General features: G+C 54.8%; 1 protein-coding gene across 2 annotated transcripts in view; it reads left to right on the top strand.

Moving 5' to 3' along the window:
* SRCIN1 (SRC kinase signaling inhibitor 1) overlaps window positions 1-25,225 on the top strand; it is a 148,241-nt gene that overhangs the window by 20,859 nt on the left and 102,157 nt on the right. Inside the window, exon 1 of one of the 2 annotated variants that reach the window (XM_074979068.1) lies at window positions 5,324-5,383. The exons of the other annotated variant lie outside the window; for it this stretch is intronic. The gene's annotated coding sequence lies outside the window, so the exon portion shown is untranslated. Of the gene's footprint in view, window positions 1-5,323; window positions 5,384-25,225 lie in introns of those variants that run through there. 2 annotated transcript variants of the gene reach the window in all.

Below are 25,225 nucleotides of genomic sequence, written 5' to 3'. Positions count from 1 at the left end.
TCAGGAGAGCAGCATCCCACCCTGTCCTCCCTGCTCCATGTGTGACCTCGAGCAAGTCCCTCTCTTCCCATTCTGTGAAATGGGCCCATCTGCCCTCACTGGGACTATAAGGTCTTTGAGGCAGTATCTGCCTCTTTGTGTGTGAAGCTGCAGCCCTCAGCGCAGTAAGGCCCTGGTCTCAGTGTGGGATGTAAGGCAGAGGTGCAGAACCTCTGGCCCACAAGCCAGATCTATCCCACTACTTCATTTGATCCAGTTCCTGGCCAGTCTCTGCAGGTTGGTTACCCTGGGGGGCTGGAGCATGAGCACCAGCTGGCTGGAATGGCACCCCAAGTTGAGTTTGAGTCGGGGGCTGCCTCTCACTTGGGAGCAGGTGCGGGAACGTTTTTGTTTTTGTTTTTGTTTTTTGTTTGTTTGTGGCCCCCAGACCAGGTTCCCTCTGATGTTTCCATCCCTGTGTGGAATAAACTTTGTTGTGTGCACCAAAGCATGTGCGGATGTGCACCACATGTAGGAACACACGCTAATGGCTGTGGGCGCTCTGCTGATCAGCTGGGCAGCACCTGGATCTCTGCTGGGCAGCTGCCCAAGTGCTCGGCTTACAGGGAACACTGGCCTCCAACTAATTCTTCCGTGGGTCGGTGGCCCCTGACCACAAAAAGCTTCCCCATCCCCACTTTAATGCAAAGAGCATTGAGGATCTGGGCCCCGGTGCTACTGTAGCAGCTCTGATAACTATAGCAACTCTCCTATCACCGACTCCTCCTAGTTGTACCTGAACTACAAAACCCAACAGGCTCTGCTGATGGAGCCCCCACCCCATTGTTTGCTCCCAGGCTGCTTTGCAAAATCATGAGCCAGGAGTCTCCCATTGCTGGTGTGACCCAAGGAGATCCCGGGTGCTCTGTCCCTCTGGGCAGGACCCAGGGACAAAGATGGGGAAAAGCTTCAGGGTACAAAGACGGATGTTTTGAAACTTGGCCGCATGAGAACTTGGCCTCTCCCAGCTTTTCTGTTCCAGTGCTGACCTATGCACAGCACCGGCAGTCAGCTGAGGTCTGGCCGTCCTTGCCACTGTGCAAAAGAATTACCAGAGTGAATTAAGCCCATTGCCGCGGCCCCAAGAATGAAAATTCCAGCTACAACCTGCAGCTCACACACAACGTAACGTAACCCCAGCCTTTGCCTGAGGCTGGCCTTCCTCAGCAAAGCCCCTGCGCCCAGGCTCGTCTCCGAGCAGGTTTTAATGGTTCCTGAGGTCTCGGGAGGGTAAAGGAAGCTAGTAATACACATACACATACACACGCACAGCACCGCCCATCACACAGCCCAACACACACAGCGTTGCCCATCGCACACACACGCACGCTGCACTGCGCATCACACACAGCCCAACGCACACAACATTGGCCATCATACATATACACACAGCCCAACAAACACATTACCCATCACACACACAGAGCACAGCCCATCACATACACACACTGCTTAACACACATGGCATTGCCTAGCTCTCTCTCGCACACGCACACACCACTACCCATCACACACAGAGCACTGCTCATCACACCCCCCCGCCCACCTCCGCTCCCTCACTTGTGCTGTCTCTCTGTTTCCTTTCCCCCAGATCTCCACAGAGAGAGAAAAAGGCCAAGACGAGAGCAGTGGGAATTCTTCAGCCTTTTCTCCACCACTTCCTTAAGCCCCGTTGAAATGCCGGCTTTGCCGGCTCCGCTTGTGTTAGCTAACAGCTGGCAACCAGTCTGACACAAAGTCTGTGTGGACAAGGCAGTTTGCAGCTTCCTCCCATGTTAGCCGGTCAAGGTCAAGCCTACAGGGGAGCCTCGCATCCCCCTGGACCTGCAGATGTGTTCAAATGACAAAGTCTCTTGTCTTCCCTAAGCTTTGACCCCACATTGGTCCCCTCAGATGCTCAGCACACAGGCTGTTCCCTAGCTCAGCCACCTCCAAGTGGACTTGTAAAGAATGTTGCTGGTTCAGGATGGACTGTGCTGATTCCTGGCCCCTGTAACTCACTCCGCCCTCCCTGCCGCTCCCCTTGGGCCGGGGAGGAAGAGGGAGGATGACCTAGCTGTCAGGGACCCAGACAGCTCTGGTTTTTGCAGGGCTTGGCACTTTGCATCAAAATCCAGCTGCTGTTATCAAGGTGCTGACCAGCAGGGACCAAGTTGGAATATTTTGCTCTTACAGCCTGGGCCAAGCTTTGGCGCTCCTGGTCTGCCAAGGCTTTAGCCCAGCTGGACTGTAGCAATTCTACCTCTGTGCTAGAACCTTTCCTATTACCTGTGTTCCCATCACACCTCAAAGCCCTGGCTGAGCCCAGGGCTCCAGCGCACACGCGGCCTTGGGCTCTGTGTGTGTGATGGGTAGAGTTGTGCATGTATGTATGTGGTGGGCAATGCCGTGGGTGTGTGTGTGTTGGGCAGGTGCTGTACAACCAGAGGCCCTGCCCCCAAAGGACAAGGGTGGGAAAAACAGCAGAAGTCACAGAGGGAGGAAGTGACTTGCCCAAGGTCATGCAGCAAGGTCAGTGGCGGGGGGGTGGGGGGGTGCCTTGCTAGTACCAGTCCAATGCCCTACCCATTGGGCCATGCTGCCTCTGTAACATATGCCAGTAAGGTCACCGGATTGGTTAGGGTTGTGGTGTAGACTGGAACTCACTGGAAGCCATGAATCAAGTGGTTGAGGCTGTCTTGGTAAAGGGCAATCCTCATGCTCCCTGCCCCCTGGGGGGCAGGCTGGGACTCCCAGAGAAGGCCCCGACTTGCTTCGCCATTGGCATTAACCCACAGGCCATGACCCAGAAAGGAGGGGATGGAAGGACTGATGCCCCTGCCAGGACAGCGGGGATCAAAGGGGGCTGGGGGGGAGCAGAACGTCCTGCGGCGATGCATGCGGAGAGTGACGCTGCAGCTGGGTGCTGCTCCCCACCCCATCCCCACACTGCTGCCAGCCCTTAAAGAATGAGGCTCTTGTGAGTGCCGAGGCCTCTGCAGCCCTCCCAGCCCCTGGGCCACACAGCCTCCAAGCGCGCAGAAGGCAGAAGAACACAACAGCCCCAGTCCCTAACAACAAAGGCTCAGAAGGGAGGTCTGTGTTCCCTGTGCCTGGCACGGCTTGTACTCAGCAGCCTCCCAGTCAAAAGGCTTTTTAACCCGTAGGTCCATCAAGAAGTGGAGGAGAGTCTTTTAACCCTCCTGTGCCGTGTTTACGTCCTCATATCGGGTGTGGGGGGGGGCAGGTGCCAGCGTTCCCTTGAATTTTTCCCATCCGGGGTGGAATAAAGTTTGTTCTGTGCACCGAGGCATGTGCGGATGTGCACCACCAGTGGAAACACAGGCTGCCGGCTGTGGGCGCTCTGCTAATCAGCTGGGCAGCACCTGAATTTCTCCTGGGCGGCCGCTCCAGCGCTCAGCTTGCAGGGAATGCTGGTGAGCGCCGAGGAGCAAATCTGAGCATTTCAGGCCTGCTGCAGCTGGGCGCTGGGGTTTAATTAGCTCTTAAGGATAATGTCGGTGACAGGCCAGCTCGGTACCACCCAGAATCAGAGGAACAATTGGACCGTGATTGCTTTGGGCCAGTCCAGGAGCCATGGGCCACATTTGTCCTGCAGGGTGGGGTGCGTGGCGCAACGCCCCCCCTCCCCGACTGGCAGTGCCAAGGGATCTGCCGTGGTGAGAACTACGCCCAGCTTGGCGAAGAGCAGGGCCCAGGTGTCTGCATGGGGCAGGGCGTATGAGGAGTCATGTCACAGGTGACAGGTGGGAGGTGCGTGGGGGTCACCTCCAATTTCAGCTCCGCCCCCCGCTCACTGTCAGTGCCGTGCCACGTCCCAGGAGTGTGGGGGCAGTCCCACCCGCAGGCCTGAGACCTGCGCGAGCTGCCTGGCTTCTGCTCCTCTCAGGCTGCACCGCTCCAGAGAGAGACAGGACTGCTTGGCATTCTCTGGGCAGAGCAGGGGTGGGAGGAGGTTGGGGCATGGGCAGAGCTGGGGTATAAGGTCCTCGGTGCCTCTCAGGAAGGCAGGACATGGGGCAATGTCATTAGTCCTTTACAGAGGCACGCGCTGACTTCCCACGGGGGCACGTTTCGGGGCTGTAACAGCAGAGCTGGCGGGTCAGCGATTCCCCCCTTCCTGCTGCCAAAAAAGAGGAAGGCCTGAGGCCAGATCCTGGTGTACGTCAGCACAGCCTGGCTGATTCCAGGGGAGTCTGAGCACCCCGCCAGCTGCGAGTCTGGACCCTAGTTTTTAAAGATGTTTATTCCGCACCTAGGGAGAGTTCAGTGTTTTCCTAACCCTGCTTCCCCCAATATATATGTGTGTACACACACACACACACACACACACACACACACACACACACACACACACACACACACACACACACACACACACACACACACACACAAGTGCTTGTGTGCCCACAAAGCCAACCACACACACGCAGGTGCAGTGGGCCTTGTGGTCCAGTGACAACGCTTTTCTGTGAGCTGGTGGTGTGGGTTTAGTTTCTTTTGGAGCCCCCCAGGCTTTGGCTCAGAGGTACAGTGTAACTGGGGGCTAATGAAAAGGGGGAATTCCAGCAGATGTCATCTAGATCCACCTCTGTGGTAGCTGGACCCAGAAGCCTGTCTCCATGCCAGCCCCTCTCCCTTCTGACTCGCAGAAAGCCTCATTTGTAACCTTTCATGGCTCTCCTCCAAGGGCCTGGCTGTGTCTTCTGTCCCTCTGCCTGTTCCGGGACTCCTTGCAGTGACCGTGGGAAGGGATTGAAGCAGGCCACTGCTGATGTACCAGCTGAGCTTCTGACCCTGTGTAGTGTGTGCGCGCGTGCAAGTGCGAGTGAGCATGCATGCACGTGTGTATCCGTGCATATTTTCCTTGTGCAAGAGCAGTGGTTTCGTTGTGCAGATGGGAGGGTGTGGGCGGGTGTGCAAAGCGTGTACGTGTGACACAGTAAACGGCTCTCACCGCCTGGTGGTGGTTGTGTGAATTGTGCCCCATCTGTACTACGTGTATGTTCATACATGTGCCATCGTCCTTGCCCACTCCTTCCCTGTGGCCGCGGGTGAGCTGAGACCACAAGGAGCAACACTGTAAAACTCCAGCTGCTCTCTCCTTTCTGTCAGTCGCTGGTTTGATTCCCTCACAGGGTTCTTTCGCCTGCTGCTGGTGTGTTTTCTCTCTGTTTCTCCTGATTTATTCATTTATTCCCCCCTCCCCTCCATCCCTGGCAAACTTTGCCTTCTGGGTTGCGTTCATTCATGAATTTCCTCCTTTCCTGTCCTCAACCAGGGCTCCATCGAGTTGCAGGTGGAAAGAAGCCAGGACTCTGTTCCCTTTGTTTAAAGTCACCAGGTTAGTAAATGTTGAGGGGGGGCGCTGGCAGTGTCCCCCCACTTCCCCTCATGTTGAATGTTCAATGTTTCACTGCCACCTCCCTCCTTCCATCCCCAAACTCTCAGCTGACTACTGCAGTGTCGCTCAGCACTAAACAAACCCGTTCCTGTTGTTCTTGGCTGCGCGCTGTAGGAAACCTGTGAGGAAGGACCCGGGAATTATATTTTCAGGTATTAAAGCCAGATGGAACCAGCACATGTAAGATGTGTGTGGGAGGTGGGGGGAAGAACCTGGAATGCGGGATTTTAGGGGGACGGGCCTTGATTTCTGTTCCGCTAATACCACCCGGCTGGAGGGGGAAATGGATTTAGGTCCCTGCTTGGAATATTATCTTGAAGTCCCCACCTATCATTGCAAACACCTGAGCTCTCTGGTTAGCCCACCCTGTGCTAGATACAGCTGTGAATGGGGTTTTTCTATGTGAGATCCAGGGTGGATACAGCTCAATAAACGTGTAGATTGTTGGCTTCATGCTAAGAGGCAGAACGACCAGAATCCTTACCCAAGCAGTGCTGGAAACATGAATGGCGGGGGCTGGGGCGGGGGGAGGAGATGGGAAGGAGAGGTATTAAAACAAAAATAAGAATGAAGTGAAATTCACCGGAGTATTCCACAGAGCCCCTTGACGGGTCTGTCAAAATAATGGAGTTTATTTCTACGGCCTCTGTCAGCCGCCGACGTCCTGGGTGTTTTGCATTGCAGAGAGACGGCAACAGCGAAGGTTTAAAAGTTTGTTTATTAAGGTGAAAACTGCATTAGAGTCTTGTCAGTCGGTGGCTGGGATGTCAAATATAACAGTGTCTCTCAATCCATCACACCTCCCTGCTGTGGCTGCGGGCGAAAGACACATCTGGACCCCCCACCTGCTTTGCTTATCAGGATCACTAGGGGCCGGATGGCAGTGATGTGGCCCTCTGAATGTCTGGAAGAGGGGGATAGGTTCTGCAACTCTTCTCCTGCCGCTTCTTCTTTGTCTTGTTTGTCGAATGGTGTGGACCTGGAAGTGATACACACCAGCTCGGCTCATGCATTCGTTTCGCTTGTACAGGTTGAACTGCTCTAATCTAGCGCTCTCCCCTCTGGCAACATCCGTAATGCAGCAGGATTTTAGTTAGCCTGGATGACCACTTCTCATGGATGTGGCCAAGTTTCCTGCGGTCCCATAAAGTTTGTGTCAAGCCACCAGTCCTGGTGCTCCATGTTCTGGGCTGTTCTTTAGCTGGAATTTACCCCTAATGTGTCCTAAGAGCCCTGTAAGCAGTGGAAGCTTTGGTGATGTACTAGACAATATTGACCTCCCGTCGTCCGGCAGTTGTCTCCTGCAGCACCGGTCCGGTCTCGAGGGTGCTGGACGAGAGAAGTTCAGCCTCTAGCTTGTTGTATTTATCTTAATGAAAGCCTTGGGTAAAAGCCTGGCCCTGCTGAAATCCCCAGGAGAGTTTTGCTGTTGCCGTCAGTGGAGTCTGGATCTTCCCAAACTCTTGCCTCTGGGGGTGTCGCTACTGTTGCTTCAGCTCCCCGGTGTCAGTCCAGGGTCTGTCCACACTGCAGGCAGGGATGCAGCAAGTGGAGACGCACCTGAGCTCAGCATGAAGCTGCAGGAGCACAATTGCTACCCACTTGACTTCAGACCCAGGCTCCAGGGCAGCCTTGTGCACGTGCTGCAGTCACTCGCCTGGCTGGGGGCGCCCGTGCCGGTTTGATGGTGCGGGGAGCCGCGTTGGTGCATGCCCTGGCGTGTCTGTCTTTGCCCCGGGGGCGGCATTCCCAATGTAAGCTGTAAGTTGGCTGTAAACCCAACTGTGGCTGGTGAGGAGGGATTGGAGGTGCAACTCTCAGAAACCCAGCAAAATGCAGCGGGAGTCAGGCCTCCTTGCATGAAAAATCAAGCGAGCAGAGGGAGAGTCCATCGCTTGGAGAGAAGTGGGGCTGGGAGGCTGGGGGAATGGAGGTCTCACCCGACCCTGAGTCCTTGCTTTCTGGAGAAGGGCATGAGACCAACTATATCTATGCAGGTGTCAGGAAGTCCAGATGCCAGTCGCAGCTTTGCTTTGCCCATGTCGCACGACCGTCTCACGCAATTTCTCGTCTCCATAAGGTGGGGTGAGGGAGGCCCAGACGCTGCACTGGGGTTAGCTGCTTTGGGGGGCTCGTTGAGATCGCTGTACTCAGGTTTGCCCTGCGGCTGTGTGATAAAATGAGACGGGGGTTGGTTTTTGCTTTGCTGCAAAAAGGGCAGGACCCCGCGTGTGGTTACAGCAGCAGTTCTGGTCCCTAATCCAAGGCAACTGGACAGCTTGATACGATACAGTGTCATCTGTGCAGCCAGCTTGTAGACTTGCAACCTAACAAGTTGTTATCCTGATGTGAGTGGGGCTAGCCAGTGAATGGCTGATCCCAGCGTCCAAGCGGGAGTCGGGCTGGGGCACCAATTTTTGCTTTGTCTTGCATGTGGTCCAAGTGTCCCTCTAATTTTTTCCATCTGTGTGTGGAATAAATTTTGTTATGTGCACTGATGCATCTGTGGGTGTGGACCACTGGCAGAAACACACGCTGCCCACTGTGGGCACTTGGCTAATCAGCTAGGTGGTATCTGAATCTCTTGTGGGTGGCCTCCCCAGTGCTCAGCTTACAGAATTGTACAAGAAATTAAACTCCTAGCTCAGAAGGGTTTGTGTGCTTGATGCTCAGCTGGTGAGTAGGTTGCAAGCACGTTTACTTGGGCTTGTACACAAAAGGCATCTTGGAACCTGTGCACCTGGCATAAGAGCAGGGTTCCCGCTAATTTTTCCCATCCTTGCATGGAATAAATTTTGTTGTGCACACCAAGGCGTGTGCAGATGTGCACCATCAGTAGAAACACATCCTGCCGGCTGTGTGGGAGGTGTGGGGACTCTGCTAATCAGCTGGGCAGCACCTGACTCTCTCCCGGGCGGCTGCCCAAGTGCTCAGCTCACAGGGAACCCTGTGTTAGAGGCCTGTTGTTTTCTTGCCAGGGGCAGTCCCAGTTTGGATGGGTTTGCCCCCTGCTTTTCCAGGCATGAACACAGGTGCAGTGTAGATCTCTCACACTTCCGTGTGCTTCTGCACTGGTCCCGTGGATAGTCCCTGGGCCCAGAATTGCCACCTGTGGACACCAAAGCTCATTGTGTTGTCAGAATGCCCCGTGTGCTCTGATGGGCTGTGGGATTTTGAGCTTTCCGATGTGCTGGTCGGTACTTGGGGACTGTGGCAAACAGTCCAGCGAGAGCCAAAAGGAGGGCTGATGTGCTGGTTAGGACGATGGACTGAGAGCTGGGCCAGCTGTCTCAGTCTTGCCGAGTGCTACAGGGCTGCAAATACTCCTGTTCCCACGCAGACTGCACCCAGGTTATGAATCTTAGTAAGGGCAGCCAGTCTCAGAGCCCAGGCTGCAACCTGGGCAGGGTCGTCTGCGTAGCTGTTTGTACCCCTGTCATGCAGTGTGAGGGTCCCCAGGCCCTGTGCCCCATCCGCAGTCAGTGGTGACTCATTCAGCAGGTGGAACAGAAGATTTATTAGTCAACAGGGACGAAGTGTAGAACAGACTTGTCAGGATAGAAATCACAGGCAGTCAGTACAATCCATCTTGGTACAGGGGGCCCAAAAGGGGATCCCTGAGCTAGGGCCCTGCCCCTTCTTCCTCCCTCTCCATACAGACGAGACTGCCCCACTCCGCAGCCTACTTCCAATTTAAACCAGCCAGCCGCCCCCCCCACACCTTTCACCTTTGTTCTGTTTCCTGAGGAAGAAAGGTGTCACCTGGTTGTCTAGGTTACAAAGAGCAGGGAGGGCCACTGTGTATATGACGGCGGTCATCACGCGAAACTCCCCTCACCACTATGCACTGCTGCTGTGCCGAGGGAAACTGAGGCACCCACCTTGGGTTGCTACAGGACAGGAAGAAACACCTGCAACCTAACTGGGGGAATAAGATCCTCAAATATCCTACTTTGTCCCAGCATCTCAGTGACTTAGGGGGCCATGCCGTGCTGAATTTCAATGAGCCCTAGACTTCAAAGTCACCTTTGCAGCCACTCGCAAACGATGTCCCACTCCAAGCGCAGGAACCATGGGCCAGGAACATTGCTCTCCTTCCCATTCCAACGTTTGTCATTTCTCTGAGCAGGGCAATGGACCGGCAACAGATGGCAGCCAGGTTCAGCAAGGGGCCCAAAGCACTGTTTCATGGAGCAGGGTCGTTACCTGGTCTCTTTATAAGGTCCAAAGATAACTTGGCCACAATTTATACAGATTACAGTGGGGAGAAGTTTCTGATGGTGGAAGACTTTTTAAGCTAGCCCCAGAAGGCGGGGGAGATCCAGGGCTTGGAAGCTGAAATTGGAGAAATCCAGCCTACAAATAACTTGCCTCGGAATGTGGGAGAGTCTCTGTCCTTGAAGTCGTTAACTGAAGACTGGCTGTCTTTCTAAAGGAGCTGCCCTGGCTTCAGCAGAGCGGAAGGTCTTGATGTAGGAAGCATCAGTTATGCAGGAGGTCAGATGAGAGCCTCATAATGGTCTGTGACTTCCTCAATAAATCGTGTGTCTTGCGGTACAACCAAGATGCTCCAGCCCTGGACCAGAGCTCCCCTGCGCTCGGGGCTGTACAAACACAGATCAGGCCCTGCCTACGGAGCTTGCAATGAGAGACAGGGGAGTAGAAAGAGATGAGGAGCCAGTGCTAGACACCAGGATAGACCACAATCTCTGCACACCAGTGGCCTGATCATGGACCAAAATTAGCTGCGTAGCAAAGGTGGGGTTGATGTTATTTGTGCTCTGTTTGCATCTGTGCACTCAGACAGATTGAAGCTGCATTAAGTCAGGTGATGTACTGATAGAGGCCAAACAGGCGAGACAGATTATTATCGGCTGTGCTGCACAGAAGGGGAAACCGAGGCATGGTGCAATTAAGTGACTCACTCAAGGTCGCATGGGGTGGCTGTGGCAATGCTGGGAATTGACCCAAGGTATCTTGAGATATTCCCACCAAATGATCACCCTGGCCATTCCCACGGATCTCACTGTTATCCACCCAAACAACCAGCCAAGAGGGGTGAGGGGAAGACCACATTCCATACATGATTACCCCCCACTGAAGGGCTGGGCCACCTCAGCGAGCGCTGGTTGCCAGAGGGCTGCATTATGCTTCTGTGAAGCTGCCAGCGCACTTCACCCAGCTCCCTGGCTGGGATTTGAGCAGCTGGTAATCAGGTGCGATCATCTGTTGACGGCCTTCATTTGTTTCTAGCCAATTACTCATCCTGGCCAAAAGGAAAATCTGCCTTGGATGAGAACAACACTAGCGCCACAAAAAAAGACAGAGGATTTAGTGGAGAGGGCTGCTTCCCGAATGAGCGAGCCTGCCACACAAATCTGGTGGCTTTTAATTATTGGAATCGTTAGCAGGCTGCTGGGAGGAAGTGGAGTTTTTCCACTCACCTTCCCTTGCCCCTGCACACCTCACTCCTGACCAGCCCAGGGTGCTCTCAGCTTCCCAGCCCACCCTGCGCTTGTGCCACCAGCAGTCTGAAGCCAGGTACGCAGCTGACGAGCCTCTTTGGAAGGAGGTAAATGCACGCCCCATGGCAGAGCTGTGGGAGAAATTGAGCAGGTCTTTTTCCCCGTGTGATGAAGGGGAGGGTTACGACCCCTTTCTGCACAGTCCAGCCCTTAGTTAATCAGATTGCCTGTAAGGATAAAATCTATGGATGGGGGCCTAGACAGCCTCCAGCAATACTAGTGCAACCACCTCCAGGTCGACTTGAACCTGGGCCCTCTGGAGCTTAGAGCGTGAGCCTCTACAGCAGTGGAGTCCAGTAGAAATTCACAGATCCCCACATTTCTGGGTGTGGTCTTTCCATATTTGCCACATTCCCCTGCCCTGCTGCCTCTAAGTAAACGCCCTGCCCCTCCCCCAGAGCCAGGCACCCCTCGCCCAGGGGTCAGCAACCTTTCCGAGGCAGAATGCCGAAATGTGACTGTCTGTCCTCTCTGTACAGGCCGAGTGCCGGTGATACTTTTAAAAGTCTCTAACAGTCCTACTTACAACAGCTTCATTGATAAAGGAAGCTGGGCAGAGCAGTCCCCAGTAAGCCCTGCTGGGCCTTGGGCAGCATGGACCCCGCCACCCTGACTTCTGCACCCTGCAAACCCCTGCCGGGGCCTCCCCACCCCTCTGCCCTGCATCACCCATTACCAGTGGGATCCGCTGCAGGGGCTCTGGTCCTGGCCCCGTGATCCGGTGGGGGCTCCATATCATGGGCTCAGGATTCAGCCCCAGTGCTGGGCTCCGAGAGCCCCATTTGCCACAGTGAGGTCCCCAATTTGCCACATGGGGCGAGTGGCAACCCTACCAGACACTGCGGCTTGACAGTCTGAGCTCCCAGCCAGCTGGCTGCGAGCTGAGGCTGGGAAGGAGATGTGTTCCATCTCCGTCCCAGGTGCCAGTACATGGGACATGACCCACTCCAGGTGTGTGGGTTTCACTGGGGAAACAGGAAGTGGGGCAGCAGGAAGCCAGGGCAGCCAATGAAAAGAGAGCATAGGCGTTTGAGTTGCAAGCAGTGACCTTCTGGTTCCAGGCTGTGCGACCAGAGGGACGTGAGTTGAGCCAGGCATGAGGTACTCTGCGACATCCATGCCTAGGAGCCTCTCTCCCTGTCGCTCCCTCTTAAGGCTGGTGAAAAGCACAAGGGCCTGGCCAGGGGCCCTGGCCCGCCCCCTATTTGGGCAGCCCCACATGTTGTGCCAGTGGTTAATTTTCCATCTGAATTTGCCCAGCTTCAAATGAAAGGTAAGGACTGGAGATTCCCCGGCTGTTTGCGTTGGAGGCAGGGTTCAGCCATTCCCCATCCTTGGCTCTTGTGCAGCGTAGCTGGGTCCCCTTAAGCCTCCACCTCTCTGGGCTGTTGGCCTGAGAGGGTCAGGCTGAGGTTTACCCCACCAGCAGCTCCATCACTGGGCATCTTTGCCTGGGTCTGCAGAACATGACAGCCGGGGAGAACAGAGGTTGCTTGGACAACCTTTGCCGTGTGCAGGGGACAGGTGAGAGCTGCTCCCTTTGCCACCCAGCTACTGGAGCAGGGGTGAGCGACCGTTTCTGATGGGGGAGGGGGCACTCCACAATTTTGGTAAGTGGTCGAGGGCTGCACCTGTCTATGCAGGGGAGGTGGGGGGGAAGGATGAAGAGGAGCAAGGGGAGGAGGAATCTCAGGGGAGAGTGGGGGCACAGGAGTGGGGCCACAGGGGGCCAGTGTGAGGAAAGGGGCAGTGCAGTGATGGGGCTTGGGAGGAGATGGGGGCCAGGCCCCAGTTCAGGCACCGGTGGCCAATGTTCTCTCTCATTTTTTAACATCTGTGGGTGGAATAAATTTTGTTCTGTGCACTGAGGCATGTGCTGTGGACGTGCACCACCAATAGAAACACAGGCTGCCGGCTGTGGGCGCTCTGCTGATCAGCTGGGCAGCACCTGAATCTCTCCCGGGCAGCTTCAAGGAACACTGCCTGGGGTGGTCCCCCTCTTAGGGCGCTTCTGCCAGTCCTGACTACTCCCCCTGCCCTGGGCTGCGCTCTCCATCCCTTGCCATTTTTAAGTAGATGGGCCGTTGTTCTAGGGGAGACCCTCCAGTTGAAAGCAGAATGGATTCAGGGCAGCCCTCTGGGGTGTGTTATGTAGGAGATCATGTTCTCTGTTCCCAGGGGGCCCTGCAGGCCAGGATTCCTAGGTCCTGCTCCCTCAAGCTCCCTCTTTCCCTTCTTGTCGCCAGCTGCCAGCGTCTGACCTTCCCAGTGGGTGGTGGGAAGCTTTGCTGATTCCTGTGTGGCAGAGCATTTGCAGGCCTAGCAAAATAGCATGGATGATGCCTGGGAGAGGAGACCTACCTCTTCCTCATGGCTCCGCAAACAAGTGGGAGTGGGGCATCCTCTGGGCTGCGTTGTTCGGGGATTCTGCCCCAGTCCTTCCCGTTCCCTGCCCCCACCGAAATGGGGCATTAATGCAGCTGATGTCATCTAATCACCCTCCCCCAGCGGGCAACCCAGGGAAGAATAATTCACAGCATCAACAGCTTCTTAATAACTCTGTGCTTCAAGTCAATTTCCAGAGCGCTCGTTTGCCTTTTAATTAAAATTACCATTTTCCCAACAAAGAAAAAAAAAGTCAACAAACCAACAAGAAGCCAAGCTCACCTCCCTTCGCGCTGCCTCCTCTGTGTCTTCCTGATGTGGTCAAAGTGCCCTGTGGCCTCCCACTGGGACAAGCTCCTGTCGTCTATCGCCCCGTCCCTGGTTGCAGCAGGACAGCATTCATGTTCCCTATAAACTGAGTGCTTGGGCAGCTGTCCAGGAGAGATGCAAACCCTGCCCAGCTGATTAGCAGACTGCCCACAGCTAGGTTTTATTTCTGGTAGTGATGCACATTCACACATGCCTCAGTGCACACAACAAAATTTATTCCACTCATGCATGGAAAAATTCTGCATGTGGATGGAAAAGATGCCAGGGAACTGTGCTTGGCCAGTGGGCAGCCAAGCAGGCCTTGCCTCTGAGTTCCTCTCTGTGTTATCAAAGAACTGAAGCAATAATAGGTGCATGGGGCCAGATCCCCAGCTGCCTTGAAAGCTGCGTGGCTCTGTGGAAATCAGTGGAGTCCTGGTAATTTGCACCAGCCCATTACTTACAGTGGTTGGGCGCTAGCATCAGTTAAACTTGGATGGCTCAGTGGCTGGAGTACTAGCCTAGGGTTCAGGTGGGTCTGGCTTCAGTTTCCTGCTTTGTCGCAGGTGGCCTTGGGCAAGTCACTTGCTGTGCACTAGTCCCTGTCCATGTAGCAGGGATAATAGCGTTCAGCATTAGGCAGGGGGATGACTTTGAAATCATTTGGGATAACAGGGGTTTCAGGACCCTGCTTTTCCCAGCCCTCTGGGCCTGTATGTTCACTTGACCATGTCTAAAGCTGCAAAGGAAGAATTGGAGCTAAGTTCTGCACTGTGGCTGATGTGAGCGGGGAGCCTCTCGCCCTCCTGGAAGGCATGTGTGGGTTTGGCTGAGGGTAGAACTGTAGGATCAGGGAGGAATGAATTTCCGGGGGTAAATTGCAGTAGAAAGCCAAGCTGGGAAGTGGGTGAGAGGCACTGCAGGAGGCAGGAGAACAAACCCGAAGTACTGGAGAAATCTTGGCTCGAGCCTCCCTGCCGCCCCTGCCGTGTAGAGTTCTGCTTAGCAACATCCTCTCGCCTGCCTCCCCATCTCAGAGAGGGAAGAAGCTCCTTCCCTGCTGCTCACGCCAAGCTGCATTTCTCGTAGTCGGTAAACCCACTTGTTATTTTTAATTGGCGGCTCTAGACTCTTGGCTGTGACACCAAGCTCAACCCCTGTGCTCTCCTGATTGCCCTCTGGGGACTTCAGGGAGTGTAGGCCGAGCCAGGGGCTGCCCTGGGGTCAAATACCTCTTTTAAGTGGGGGACAAGGATGAGAGCTGGGGGCAAGCTGAGTCCTGGAGGCCAGTAACGGGTGAGGTTAGCCCTCAAGCCAGAAGAGTGGAAACTATCCCTCAAATGAAGTGACTGGACTGGGGTCAGCGGCAGGGTTCCCTCTATTTTTTCTGCCCATGTGTGGAATAAATTTTGTTATGTGCACCAAGGCATGTGCTAATGAGCACCACCAGTAGAAACACAGGCTGCTGATGTTACTCCCCACAACTGCAAGAGTCGGGCAGGTGTGGAATTTACCCCCCCAGGGGGTAGCTCCACTGGCTTGACTGGAACTGCTCAAACAGTGGTGCCAAACGGCACCTCCAGACTGTGGGTCCGCCGGCTACTCCCAGACACCTGGTCTGCAGCACAGCTGCCTGATCCAGTGCATTCACACGGCCTGGTGCTCCGTGTGCACAGGACGGGGGCAAAAAACCGAACAGCAGACGTCAGGGCTGTGAAATGCAGCCCTCAGAGTGTGGAACTCGGGGCGCTGGGGCAACCCACAGCACAGGAGTCTGCACTGCCTTCGGTGGGCCTCAGGGAAAGGGAGACCAGCAGTCTGGGTTACACTGCGCCTGCAAACAGAGCAGCAGAGACAAGAGAGCAGCTGCAAAACGGGGGAAGGTCAGAGAGGCACCCCCGCCCCACCCCACTCTGTTCCACACGTAGAAGTGTCTGCAATCGTGCATTGACAGGTGCAGAGCTGATGAGCTTCCGATCTGTCAGGGCTGTTGACGTACCTGTAATTACTGTCTGATGCGCCGGAATTAGGCTGAGAGCTGAGTGGCGCCCTTGACTGCCAGGGGTCAGGTTTAGCGGCATGAAGACTGTGCCTGGAATTGAACCCCCACTTCACAGCCAGGCTACTCCTGCCTCTCCTTCTCACTAGGGCAAAGGCTTGCGATGCTTAGAGGGAGGTGCACCCCGAGGGTGCCTTGCCCCCACCACTGCCATAGGAGCACCCCAGTGCGTGTCTGGGTGAGGCTGTATTTAACGTGCGTTAGATGCATTGAACTCTGCTTCACCTGCAGTGGCAGGCGGGGTTCTGTATCTCACTCTCAGGCTTCTGGGCAGGGTTCCCTGTCAGCAGAGCTCTGGGGCAGCCGCCCAGGAGAGATTCAAATGCAGAATAGCAGAGTGCCCCCAGCCGGCCGCGTGTGCTTCAACTGGTGGTGCGCACTTGGGTGTGCAACTAAATTTACCTGGCCCGTGAACTTTGCTTCTGGGTGGCTCCTCCCTGTTCTAAGTGGGTCCCAGCAACCGGCTGAGCAAACCCGGGATTCCCCCAGGCATTGCCTTTTCGCAGGTCTGTGGGGCCCGGCCCGGTGCAGAGGTGGCAGGGAAGCCACGGTTAGTAACGTCATGATGATAACAGGACTGAAGCTGCTCGGAGAGCCTCGGCGGAATGACTAAGCCTCCCGTTGGCCACCCTGAGTTTGCAGCTGGGGGAAAGGGGCTGTGAGGCAGAGGGCTTCAAAAGCACGTGGCCTCGGCTCACGCTGCTCCCCCGGACGTCAGTGGCCCAGGACTCCAGTGGGAGCAGCCGGTGCAGGAGCCATGTTGATAAAAGCTGCCTGCAGCCAGTGGGTTCTGAGCTGTTCACGTTTGGTTTGTTGCAGATCACCCAGCAGCCTGCACAGGCAGCGCTTGTCTGCCACTCCTGGGTCTGACCCAGCCGTGGCCTGGGCTTGCCAACAGCCACTCTGGGCCCAGCTCTGGGCCTCAGAAGGGGTGGGGCCAAGTGCAGAAGGGGTGGAGCCAAAGGTGGAAAGGGTTGGGTTGGGTAGTCGGCCCTTAGCGATGCCCAGACTGTGGTGCTGGGCCCCCTTCAAACACCAGGCTCCAGGTCAACTGCTCCCTCTGCGCCTCCTGTCAGTGGTCCTGCCTCCCACATTCTCCTCCTGCTTCCGCCCCTTCTTGCTGGAAGCGAGGGCTGCCCCGCCTGCAATTAGGAACTGAAGCCCTTACCATGGGCCAGGGCCTGTAATTCACATCACCAAAACCAATACACAGGAACAATGCCCAATCATTTAGCAGCTTCTGCTCAGGAAGAGTGAGACAGGGACCTCAATTAAGCCATTTGTAAATTGTTAATTTAAGCCTTTCGCTCAGCTGCCTTAACGGGCTCCCTCCCGCGGCTTCCGCACGGGGAAAGTGCACAGAAATAGAAATGGAGCAGTGGGGAAATGGCGTTTAGTTACCGCTTTCGGAAGCGATAATAACAACGTCGCTAACAGCTTTGATTTAAAGCGGAGGGAACCAGGGCGTTCTTTAAAGAAAGGCCAGCGTGGGCACCGAAGCCGGGCGAGCGACAGCACCTGGACTGAGCCGCCCAGGGCAGATGGAAGACACCTCAGCCCCCTTCAGCAGACTCAGAGGCCGCGCTTGCCTGCTAGTTCCAGAGGTGCTCAGTGCATGGGAGAAATCAGGCCCTAAGTGACTTGGAGAGCACGAAACCCCCAAGCTCAGAGAGTTCCCTGCTGGATCAGGAGCTAAACAAGTGAGGCCCCAGATCAGGACGGTTCCCATTGGCTGAAGCCACTTTTCATTTCCAGGAGCTGGTGATTTGTGTCCGGCTTTGTTCCTAGCTGCCTGGTGGAAATCATGGTAATTTATAACTGGGAAATAACGCCTCGGAGTACGATTGCTTCCCAGAGGGGCTGGGAGGTCACCTCACATGGTGGCTAAGTGCCCTCTTTCGTCTGTGTCCCAGGCAGTCACTATAATAAACTGTCTCTCTTTTACCTCCAGAGCCATTAGGGTGGGTTGTGGTCCAGCCAATGCACCTGTTTCATCTCAGCCCCTCCCCTTCCACTCGCCTGGTTTGTGATGCTCCGGCTTCTCAAGTTGACTCTTAATGATCACGAGCTGGATCCTCAGCTGGCGGGGATGGACTGATGGCAATGGAGCTGCACTGATGTATTCCAACTAAGGAGCCATCCCTGTGCACTCAGAGCGCTGCATGAAGTGGGGCTGAGCAGCAGGAATCCCTGTTAAAGCTGTCAGGGAGCTTCTGCCTTAAAACTCCTCTGCGGTGCCTGGAAACGCTACCCCGTTGGGCGTCTTGTCTGAAGAGGGGCTAGACACTGCGTAACCTCTGCTGCCTGATTTGGCAACTTGAATGCCAGCCCTGCCCACATTTGCTGCCTCCTACTAGTGATAAGGGGCTTTTAGTCCTAGCTGTGCTCTCCGAGCCTACCAATCTGGTGCAGTCAGACTGGCAGGGGTTGGAGAATGGTTTGGGGAGAATTCCCAACTGCACCCTCCCCATAAAACAGAGCAAACGTTGTGGGGAGGTCTTGAAAGAATATATTCTTCCCTTCCAAATCCCTCAGGAACGTAGCTTGAACCATGATGGCTGAGGCTTCTTGCCACCTGCTTGCAAGTGGGAGTATATCCTAGTGGTTAGAGCTGAGGTCTGGCAAGACCATTGCATCCGTAATTCTGTCCAGGGGTAGGTGGGTCATCTTGTCAGACACCAGCCTTGCTTCCAAGGGCCGATGGATGGATCTGTCTGCTCACCCTGGTTTACACACCCCGGGCTTCTCTGATCCCAAAGCAGGTCCTGCCTGGCATCAGCTCGCCCAGGTTCAGCCTTGCTCTCTTCCTGGTGGTGGTCACATCCCCTCCATAGAGTGTGGGGTAATGACATGAAACCAGCAGCCGACCCCCATGATTTTCCGTTGCTGCTACACTCATGGTTCCAAACACGTCCCTGTCATTCCTTCGCTAGGGCCAACATCCTGCATTTGATTTCTGCAGACTCAGAGGGGATTGGTTTTGTGGCTTAGAAAACTCTTTTTTAACACTCCCCGCTATAGACTGCATCTCTTTATTAAGCATTACCAGATTCCTTGGTGTTGTATGAACGCAGAGGGAGGCCTGGTCTTTGTCCCTAGGACAGTACAGTCTGAATTAAATAGGTGATCCACTAGGCACACATTAGTGCGCCAGATGACTGGCGGAAATCCAGTCTTAGCGATTCTGTACGGGCTAACTATCTCCTTCGCAGATTAGCATTTAAACCCTATGCTGCCTGTAGGCTCTGCCGCCCGTAATTAATTCTGCACCATTTTCAGTGTGATTGGGCAGAGGTGCGCATCTCAGCATGCACCGATCTCCTTGATCACGCAGGCTCTTCTGGTATCGGCTGCAATTCTTGTGTGTCCTCAGTTTGGCACACACGTCCCACTTCCTGACTCCTTGGTGAGTCCCATTCCATTCTTCCTCGCTGGAACACCTGCCAGCTTTGGCTGCTGTCGGAAGACAGGACACTGGACTAGACAGACCTTTGGTCTGACCCGCTCTGCCTGTTCTTATGTCCGGGAGCCCGGGGGTGATGCAATACACCAGCAGATACTATCTCAAATCAGTTCTGGAGCCTGCTGTAAAGTGATGAATCATTTCCTCCTGGGGAAGAGCTCGAAGTGTTTCAGAAACAAGAACGAATTAAACCTCCCAAGAGAGAACAAGAGGGTTCCCCTCTTCCCCACAGCTGTACCCCCCGGCTCTTACCTTGTCATAGAGTCATAGAATAATAGAACTGGAAGGAACCTCGAGAGACCATCCGCACTCACGGCAGCACCAAGTGCCCCCTAGACCACCCCCAACAGGTGTTTGTCAAACCTGCTCTTAAAAATTTGCAGCAGTGGAGATTCCACAGCCTCCCTTGGCAATTCGTTTCAGAGTTTAAACACCCTGCCAGGAAGTTTTTCCAAATGTCCAACCTGAACCTCCCTGGCTGCAGTTTGAGCCCATTGCTCCTTGTCCTGTCCTCAGAGATTCAGAATATTTTTCCTCCCTCCTCCTTGTTAACAACCTTTTAGGTATGTGAAAGCTGTTCTCATGTCCCCTCTCAGTCTTCTCTTTTCCGGACGAAACAAACCCAGTTCTTCCAATCGTCCCTCACAGGTCAAGTTTTCTAGATCTTTGATCATTTTTGTTGCTCTTCTCCGGACCCTCTCCAAGTGTCACACTGTGGAGTCATCTTTAGCATGCGGTCCGCTCTGACCCCTTTCTGCAGTACAAGTTGGATCTAGCACCCTTGGGACCTGACCCGTGCTGCAGAAGAGAGTTTGCCAGACCAGGAAGGTCAACGCCAGCCCCTCTGCTGCTGGCCTCCAGGCTCTTCAGAGGGGCCACCAGCCTCCCTACTGCCAGGTTCCCCTCCCAGTCACTGGCCCCAGCTGTGCTCCCAGCCCCAACTCTGTCCCTGACTGCAGCCACTGGGCTCCTAGCCTCAGCCATGCTCACAGGCCCTGCCACCAGCCCCCCTCCATCACTGGACTGCCCCCTGGCCGCATGCTGGACCACAGATGTTGCCACACCAAAGCCTCCTGGATGAGAGAGGTTCAACCTGCCCTCCTTCCTAGGTGGTCACTTCCCGTTAGGTATGTGTGCAGCTGCGTGTTCCTTCCTGAGTGGCGTTCCCATAGCACGGTGTTCCCTAGCTCAGTCTGGGCTCCGGCAGGTCTCTTTTGGTTGTTTTGCTGCCCACACTGGGCCCCTGTCTCTCGTGGACAAGGAGGAAAGCACGCTCTCTCCCGCCGCGCCGATAAGACAGTCCCTTTCTATGCCAGGTGCCTTGGGAACACAGCGTCCCACGTTCATTAGCATACGCCCCTCATCCTGCTGTCACTAGATGTGATTGCAGCCTTCGAGCCGGTGAGTTTTAAGGTTATCAGCTGCAGGGTTTAAACGACGTGTTGTTGTTATTTATCTCGCTGCTCCTGACATGGAATGGAAGCTGTTTTTCTAGGCGGTTCATCTCTCTGTCTCCTGGGTTGTGACAAAGATCAGCGCCATGCAGATGTCTTTGAGGCCCTTTGTCTGGCCTCTGAGGGCAGGAGCAGAGATGAGACGGTGGAGGGCGAACTGCAGAAGGATCAAGAGCCCCAGATCAGAGCGCAGCTGTATCAGGGACCAGTAGGCGCTCTCAGTTTTTTCCACCCATGGGTGGCATAAATTTTCTTATGTGCACCAAGGCATATGCAGATGTGAACCACCAATAGAAATATAAGCTGCTGGCTGTGGGTGCTTTGCTAATCAGCTGAGCCGAGTGCTACAGCTTGGGAGTGCATGAACAGCTGTGTTTGTGTGAGGGAGCGCTGAGATCCAACCCTGACCCCCCGACCTATACCAGTGGTATAGCCCTTACAGACTGCAGTGGAGCTAAAGTTTGAATGGGGTGTCATTGCTCCTGGGAGCTACAGGGATGAACTGGAACCCCACTGTGCTAGGTGCTGTACAAATTCAGAACAGGCAGGCAGCAACATGGTGGATGCGGGAATATCTGTGATTGGACAAACTTCAGTTGGTGGAAAAGACAAGCTTTTGAGCCACACCGGGAAAGGTGACCAGAAAGTTGCAGGTAAACACGGGGCAGAAGAGGTTGTAAAGCCTGAAGAGTTAACCCATGCTGCAAGAGAGAAGCTCTCCCAGCCCTGTGGAAGGCTCTGTGGATCCGTGTTCCCTGTAAGATTCAAAACAATTTGCTACTCGTGGTGCACAAGCGCGTGATCAGCCTTCCACCGCACAATGCTTATTGTGCACTCACAGGGAACATTGCTGTGGAGTTCAAAAGCTCATCTCTATGCCCAGAACTTGGTCCAATAAAGGAGATGAACCCCTCCCCCTTGTCTCGCTACAATCAAAGTGTAAGTTACGGTGAGTGATCCCTTGTGGGCGAGTGTGATCGCCTTCCCTTGACGTTGTGGCTCCTCGGGTGGCTGATGAGGCCTATCCCTGCATCACAAGTTCCAGTACAGTGAGGACAGATGTTTCCAGGTACGGCAGGAGGCTGTTGACCATGACTGACAGCCAGTCTCCCTCCTCCGTGCCTCACGTCGGCGGGCAAGTCCAAAATGCTGGGGCCCATCCAGTAGGACTTCTCTCCATTTTGAGCGATCCTGGCTGAGTATCTCCCAAGCATCAGCGACAATATTGCACTTCCTTACGGTATCCTTCAGCAAAACCTTCTAACCCTTCCATTGTCCTCCTGCATTGCAGGACCCTTCTTCCCACTGAGGGAACAGACCAGTTGATGGAGGGGATGGTCTGGCATCCAGACAATGTGACCCGTCCAGCAGAGTTGCTGACGATGATCATTGCCTTGATACTGGTGGTCTTTGCCCCTCCCAGAACACTAATGTCAGTGCATCTGTCTTCCCCTCTGAAAAAGGTCAAATTTCGTTTTGGGTAAAACAAACAAAAAAATTGTAATTTCAGAGACAAAACCATTTCATAGGGTGTACAAGGTAACAATGGGATGATAGGTCAGCTTAATAACCAATGGTCATAGAAGGCTTTGTCTGTAGCATTGTTAATGGGAGCACTGCACAGACCTCGGTCGGAGGCAGATCAGTCCCGCAGGGCCATTCTTTTGCAGCGCAGGGGTGGGATGCAGTGCCAAGTGCAGCCTTGGGTTGCTAAGGAGATGGGATCTATCTCCTGGGATATATCCCCAGGCTGGGTCTAGATTCCCACCTGCGGGCTAGAGAAGCAAACTCCAGATCCCAAGAGGGCGCACGCCCGAGTCTCTGGGAGCTGCCTGGCCACTCGCTGAGTTATGAGTGCAGAGACAAGCCTTACTGGGTATCTATGGGAGGAATCGGGGTCAGCAGGGGATGCGAGGGAATTTGGTCTCAGTCTGTCCAGGAAGGGAGCTGGAGCATGTGCTCTGGGTTATTGCAGGAGCTGCAAGCCTTCCTCTCAGCCCCTCCCATACCAGCAGCCAGTTGGCAGGTTCCAGCTCTAAATGATGACTATCACTTCGGCAGAAACTGCAGGCCCTGCCAGCTCTCCCTGCCAACGGCAGCCTCAGCAGGTGTTGCGTGCATCCTACTCATTTCTTTCTCCCGCAGATGCCTTTCCTCCTCCAAAGCAGGAGCGCCGTCTCCAGAGCTGGCATTGCACCACCAGGCCACAGTTAAGCTTTGTGGAGTCATTATTCAAAAGTGCTGGATCAGCCTTCAACCATCTCGGGGTAATATGAAGTGACACATCCCTGTCTATGGGAGGAGAGTCGTTTGACTGCACAACATGCTTTATTTTGCTTTGTTTCACCTCGTCGCTGTTTCCAGGAGGAGCCAAGGAGCTATTCCTGCTGGTTCCGTTGCACTGCAGGCCTCTGAGACCGAAAAGGCATTTTTTTATCCATAGATGTGTTGGTCTGTCCAGCGACGGGCATAGTATTTATTGTTCCTGTTCAGGCATTTGGCCAGTCTGCTTTCACGAATCCCAAGCGATGGGTCATCTTCCACTTGCCCGGTGCTGCTCCCTAGTCAGTCTGATCTCGTTGTGAGCAGCTGATCAGCCTGGATCCCCAGGCTTTAGGTACAGACCTTCTCTGTCCCCAGGTTCTGCATTTGATTCGAGAGCCCAGTGCTTAGCACAGCTTTCACATGAGAGGTGAAGGTGCAGGGACCAAGCTCCCTGGCGCCCTTTTTCCAAGAGCAAGGCCTGACTCCAGGGCTAATTCTTTTCTGCCTCCCTATGTTTTCTGCTCACTTTCAATGGGATCAGATGGTTATTCTCCCCTTCTGGAGCTGTCAGCTGCTCATTGCTGTGCACGGCTGCGCTCTACCCTAGAGGTAGCTGCACTTCATGGCAGCGCAAGGGGTCCCTGATTCTAATTTCGGTAACCTGCCATTGCACTCCTTGCTGCCGCGTCTTGCATGACGCACACCAAGAGACAGCAGCCTACACGCTGTGTATCCTGATTGGTGCTGAGCACCTGCAGGGCTGGGCGGAGGTGCTGCGTGCTTGCAGATGAAGGCAATTCTCCTGCCCTGAAGGGCGTGCTACCACGCCAGGACAGGAGATGCTGGGGCAGTGCAAGGAGATGGCCTTGTTATTGATATTGCAGAGGTTCCCCGTGGCCCGACTCAGACCGCAGCCTCGTTTTTGCTGACAGGCATTGAGAACCAGCCCTTGTGCTGGAGGACTCACAGCTGGGTTCCCAGTAAGCAGGGTGCCTGGGCGGCCACCCAGGAGAGATTCAGATGCTGCCCAGCTGATGCGCAGAATGCCGACAGCCGGCAGAGTGTAGTTCGATTGGTGGTGCACGTCCACACCGGCCTTGGTGCACATAAAATCTATTCCAGCTATGGCAGGAAGAATTAGAGGGAGCCCTGACTCACAGGTGAAACAAAGGGAAAGAAAACCAAGCGAGATGAAGTGACTTGCTCAAAGGCAGGCAGCAAGCCAGGTGGTCTGGTCCCATCCTCCAGCGTATGGGGCCAGGAGAGGTGGTGTCCTTCTGACCAGCCAACATGGCGATATGTGGAGTTCAGCTGAGAAGTGATGGACGTGTGACCGCAGCCGTGTGCACAGCCCCTGTCCATCCCTACCAGCTCACACCCTGCAATTAACAAGGCTGGCTCCCTGTCTGTGACCAGCCAAGCAAAGGGGATTGGTCCTTCCCTGTGCCCCAGAAGTGCAGGGCTGTCGATTCCTCCCATCTGGAGCAAGCCCTTTGCCTGGAAGCTAAGAGCAAAGCCATGTCTGGTAACGCAAGTGCAAATGCAGGGACCAGGTTGACAGCTTTTATCAGCTGCTCTCGGGAGACCACCTTGTTTGTGCCTAGCTTACCTCCCAGGCTGGCCCTCTCCCCAGCTGGGGCAAAAGGTCACCTTAAGAACAGATCTACATGCATGGCAGAGGGATGTTTCGCACCTGCTTCCACCCAGCTGGCTGCCCCCACTCAGACGGCCTTACCGGCCCCTCTGCAGGCTGGTTTCCTGCAGCAGGTCTTGCTGCAGGCATGTAGCACCTTGGAAGGCTGATGTCTCCTTATCTCCCTTCCAGCTCAGCCGCAGCTTGGCAGGGAAGTGGTCACTTGGATGTCTCCTGCAAAGATGTGCCCTTGATGGTGCAAGACTGGCTGCTGGCTGACAGCGTTGTCCTAAAGGGGCCATCGCTCAGCGGAGCCTGCTTGGCAGCAGGCATGCCAGATAGCGGTGCTAAGATATCTGGTCTTCTTCTGGAGGGTAGTTTTAACTCTGCACCTTGTTCCAGGCTGTACCTTTGGTCAGAGGCCTGAGGAGCAGCTTAGGTCTGGTTTGCCAGAGCTTTTCCCTGTCCTAGAAGCACAGAGATGTATTTGCAGCCTTACCAACATGGTCTGGCCTCTCTGCTGTCCCCCCCCGTTGTCCACAGACCCAGAGGGAAGAGGGGAAGGGATAGAAGCGGGGAGACAGAGGTTATGGGGAGAGAGACTAAGAGTTCACCAGGAAGAGTGTCACAGAGCAGGGGGTCCCCAGGCCCTGCACCCTGTCTGCAGTCAGAGGTGACTCTCAGTCGAC

Source organism: Carettochelys insculpta, chromosome 28 (assembly GCF_033958435.1).
Source record: "Carettochelys insculpta isolate YL-2023 chromosome 28, ASM3395843v1, whole genome shotgun sequence".
In the NCBI taxonomy this organism is placed as follows: domain Eukaryota; kingdom Metazoa; phylum Chordata; order Testudines; family Carettochelyidae; genus Carettochelys; species Carettochelys insculpta.
This window is presented reverse-complemented; position numbering and strand designations above follow the sequence as displayed.